This window comes from Pteropus vampyrus, unplaced genomic scaffold (genome assembly GCF_000151845.1).
Source record: "Pteropus vampyrus isolate Shadow unplaced genomic scaffold, Pvam_2.0 Scaffold160, whole genome shotgun sequence".
NCBI lineage: Eukaryota > Metazoa > Chordata > Mammalia > Chiroptera > Pteropodidae > Pteropus > Pteropus vampyrus.
In genome coordinates, this window is record NW_011888941.1 from 795,132 (window position 1) to 799,949 (window position 4,818).

The 4,818-nt window shown below is 40.1% G+C and overlaps 1 long non-coding RNA gene across 1 annotated transcript; it reads left to right on the forward strand.

The window, feature by feature from the left end:
* The first annotated feature begins 1,741 nt into the window (after positions 1 to 1,741).
* LOC111745663 lies at positions 1,742 to 4,600 on the forward strand. The gene is made up of 4 exons (XR_002782765.1): positions 1,742 to 1,862; positions 2,549 to 2,770; positions 3,422 to 3,548; positions 4,447 to 4,600. It is a non-coding gene; the product is annotated as an uncharacterized LOC111745663 (long non-coding RNA).
* Positions 4,601 to 4,818: the final 218 nt, after the last annotated feature.

Genomic DNA, 4,818 nt, shown 5'->3' on the forward strand with positions numbered 1-4,818 from the left:
TTTGTCTTTCTCTGACTTATTTCACTTAGCATAATACCCTCAAGGTCCATCCATGTTGTTGCAAATGGTAAGATTTCTCTTTTTCTTTAAAAACAAGAAGATGAGAGAGAGGCATTGATTTTTTTTTTTAATTTTTAAACTAAGAAATACTTGAGGTTTACAAAGGAGTAAATGTAATGTATAAGGTCTAAAGTTAACAAGTCTGCACCCCTGAACCCACAAGGAATCTGGGAAATATCTTTATGTTTTTCTGCATGTCCGCCTCCTTGCTTTCCCCCTATGGATAATTGTTCTCCTAAATTTAGAATGTCTGTAGTTTTAGCATTTAAGTTTGCACATCCAAAACAACATATAGTGTACTCTAATTTCCATTATTATCATGAGTTAAATAGAAGTATATGTTTACTTTCTCAAATGTATGTCTTTGTTATTCTTTCTAACTTAGTTATACAGTAGTAAAAAAAAATAATGTCTGTTCCTGATACCAATGATTCGAAATTTGTTCTAAACTTATGGTCTAATACATGGTCAATGACTTTGACTACAGGGTTCCAAAAGCCGGGTTTTAAGAGCTGTCTTCTCAGGCCAGTGCAGCACTTGATACAAGTTTGTAATACAGTTGTCCTTCCTTATCCTCAAGGAACATATTCCAAAATCTGAGTAGATGTTCAAGACCATAGATAGTATGGAACCCTGTATGTACTATGCTTTTTCCTATACGTACATACCCTTTTATTTAAAGTACGCACTTTTTGGCTTCTCTTTGGCATATCCGAATTGCCAGCATCACTATTCTTGTACTTTGGGGCCATTATTAAGTAAAATAAGAGTGACCTGAACACAAGCCCTGCAATATCACAATAGTCGATCTAGTCGCCAAGATGGCTACAACGTGACTTATGGGTGGGGAGCACATACAGGGTGGAGACTCTGGACAAAGGGTGGTTCACTCCCAGAAGAGATAGAGTGAGATTTCATTGCATTATTCAGAAAGGCACAGCATTCAAAACTTAACAATTGTTTATTTCTGGAATTTTCCATTTAATATTTTCAAATCGTGTTGGAGCTTAGGTAACTGAAATCACAGAAAGCAAAACCACAGATGGGGTGTTGGGGATACAGTAGATAGATGAGTGTTGAAAAACTGCAAGGGGACGTTGCGGGTGGATACTTGTCCTCCACTAGGACAGAAGCCCAGTGAGGGCTGATGTGACAAGGCAGTGAAGAGCCCAATCTGGCAGCTGCGATTCTTGGGGAGTCTTAGTAGCTAAAAGCTAGAAAGAGAAAGAGGACTCAGGATACACAAGAAGTGCTTGGAGACACAAAAAAAAGGAAAACCAGGGTAGACAGGGACTGTTCATTGAGTCAAATGCTCTCAAATGAATTTATTTTCATTCTGTTTATATTTCGTATTTTTTAAAAAAGAATAGCTAGAGTTATAGATAACAAATAATTTTAATTATACATGCCAGGCACTGTTCTACATTATGCATATTCTATAACTTCTCCATAACACAGTGAAGTAAATATAAATATTGTCATTTCACAGAAGAAAACCAAGGCACAGAGATGTTAAAAAATGCTCAGGATCACACAGCTGGGTAAGAGGTAGCACTGGACTGATCGACAGTAGAGCCCGCCTTCAAAACGATGAGCTCAGGTCCTAACATAGGCCTGAGAAGTAAATGACTCGTAGTCTGCGTTTGCTGCTATTGCTCAGCTCGGAGTCTGTTATGTGCCATTTCACCCTGTGCCGTGCTTTGTAGAAGAGGGTAGTGAGGTGTGGGGAGAGGAGACGTGTTGAAGGCTCATGACCATTGGGGCTGGACAGCAGAACTCATATTCCTTATGCGAGGATGCAGGTAAGGGCCTTTCTCTCTTGGCAGTAGATAGGGTAGACTATTGTGAGAATATCTTGGTAAGAATCATCCCTTTAGACAAAAAGCACTCAGATTTCTCAGAGAGGCACTTAGAAGAGAATTGGAAGGAATAATTTTAAAACAAGAATTATTTAGAATAACTTCAGGGATCATGATTAGTTGGAATTTCTCCACATTGAGGGAATAGGAGACGATGCAAAGAAATTGAACATATTTTTAAGAACTCTTTGTCACAAGAGAATGACAGGGCTTGAAATTGAGTAAAGAATCGAGTGCAGTCTCACGAGCCTTTTGTTCACCATTGGATATATTAAGGCCTTTTTAAATTTTTATTATTTCTGTAACAAAATATATTTGTAGTAAGCTGGAAAGTAAGTGTGGTTTTCACTCATGAAATCTTTATCTATGAAGATGTAGATATAAAAAACATTTAAAAATCACATTTTGCTGGCCACACACACACTCCCCTCCCAAAACTCTTGATGAGAATGGCCCTTGAAGTATAGTGACTCAAGCTGTACACAATTTATTGCCTTCCTTGTACTGGGTTCGGTGGTGTCTGTGGCCTCTGAGTATCAGCTACAGAAAGGGGCAGAAACACATGAGTATTTAATTTGTGGTGACAGACCTTTAATGTCATACTCTATAGATTTTTAAATTTCTTTCAGAAGTAATGCATACTCTTGGTAAAATATCTACAACATATGGAAAAATATAAAGAAGAAGAAAACAAGCCTGGGTTGTCAACAATCTCTTCCCTCCCCCAATAACCCCTGTGACGCTGTGGAGGTGTCTGTCTCTCCAGTCTTTTACCATCAAGTGTGTGGATGAAATCTGTCTTTCCAGATGCAAAACAAAAACCATAAAGAGAGTGAAGACTGCGAAGAAAGGTACATGTGTCAGAATAGGAGATGATATGCACTGCATGGCACTAAAACTGATAATTATGAAAGCCACGTAATGGCATAAAAAAACTATTTGAGACATAATGTTAAATCAAAGAGATTAAAAAGACATATGTGCGTGGAAAAAAGAGTAGATAGAAATATTGTAAAATATTAACGGTGATGGGAATTAGGCAGCAAGGGCATAAAGGACTTTAAATTTTTTTTTCCTTATTTCTGTATTGTAGTTCTTTTATAACAAAGTATTTTCAGAATCTGTACTAATCTGGATCTTTTGAACTTTCCTACTGGTTTAGTGACACTAGTTAACTTGTGTCAAAGAAGAACTAAAGACAATACAGTTTACCTTACGTTTAATGGCACAAGTTGGATACATTTATTGGGCTCATATTTAGAACTTGACACATACTGAATACCAGTGATATATCACCTGACCTTATTAAAAACAGCGACTTCCTCGTTGGAAGAAACAAAAAGTGCACCCAGAGTTCACAGAAATGTACAGCTAGGTACTGAGCTAGAGTAAATGAGAAAAGAAGTTGAAGTTTGTAGATCTAAATTCTAGTCTTGGATTTGTCCCCGCTCTCCTCAGTTTTGTATTTCAAAATGTGAATAACAAGCAAATTCCCTCCCTAGGGCATTGACTTGCCACGAGGGCAAAACAATACAAAACAAAACAAACAACAACAGCAACAACAAAACAGAAGAAAACAAAAGAATGCACGGACGGAATGCAAAATCAGAGAGCCAAGAAGAGATGGAGGTAAGGATTCCCATTAGATGTTAATGCTCATCTCAGGTGGCCTTCGTCTGGGTGCTTCAGGGATGGGGCAAACACATAGTGTTTGGATTTGGCCCATTTCATGGTTGAGAGCTTTATCATTATAAAAGTCTCTCTTAAATTGGCCTCTGAAACTTTCTACCCCATTGGCCTAGTTTCATCTCTGGGTTTGGGTACCTCGGCCCCTGGCATGGCCTGGTGCCTTCCAGGTGCGGCAGGGCTGGTGGAGAGCCTGGCTAGTCTTCTCTGGTCATGAGCAGTCCTTGCTATCATTTTCTTTGAGTGTCATGATGGGAGAATGTTTGGGACGATCTCGAGGGTGATCACCCTCCCTAGAATCAGAAGTAATGCTTGGGCAGCTGAGCATGCAGTGTCTGATCACTCTTAGAATTCACAGAGGATGTCTTGGTCAGCTCCGACCCCGATGCCTGTTTGCTTTTGTTTTCCGGTCGTGCTTTTGCATTTTGTGTGCTCTGTCCTGTACTTACAAAAGTAGGTTTAAGAGTAAGAATAGAATTTTAGATATGTCTCTGTTAAATTTTGTATTCTCAGCTTTGGCCTCTGGTTCTATCCTAATGGGGTATTTCGGTTCCTGATTTGCTCACTTGGTGAATTCTCAGTCCATGTTAACTCCAGGTTCCCCTCAGGTGGGAAGCTTGCTGGCCTTGCCCTCATGTGGTGGGAACCTGATCTGCACCTGCCAGCTCCTTCTCAATCTCTAGCATGGCTTCGTGATCCTCTCCTCTCCTGCATTCGTGGCCTCCAGGAATAGGACCAGGATCCACACCCACACTGGTTCTTTCTGCCCATGCTCACTTGATAAATTTTCAGCTTGAGATTCCAGTTTTGCTTTCTAATCTTGAATTTGCTATTTTGGGAGACATGTACTCCTTCCAACCTCCCCTCCCTCTTCTACTCCTGATTCGCCACAACTGGAGGATGACCATGACCTTGTTGACACCCAGCCTGGCTGTCTCTTTCCTGGGAGGGACCAAGCATGGCGCCTGAGGTTTTCCCTCGGAGACCACACTTCAGATGGATCACACTTGTCATGGGGTATGAGTATCTGTGAAAGTATCTAACTCTACTCCGTTCATAAGAAAGAAGTTTGCAAATGCTTTTGTGAACTGATTCATTAAGTCCGCAGTGTCCTGCCTAATCTCCTCATCTACAGCCCATCAAACAAATGGAAGACTGAATGAGTTTCACCAGACTTGGCTTGCTCTTAGTCAGTTCATGCTTTCTCTCAGTG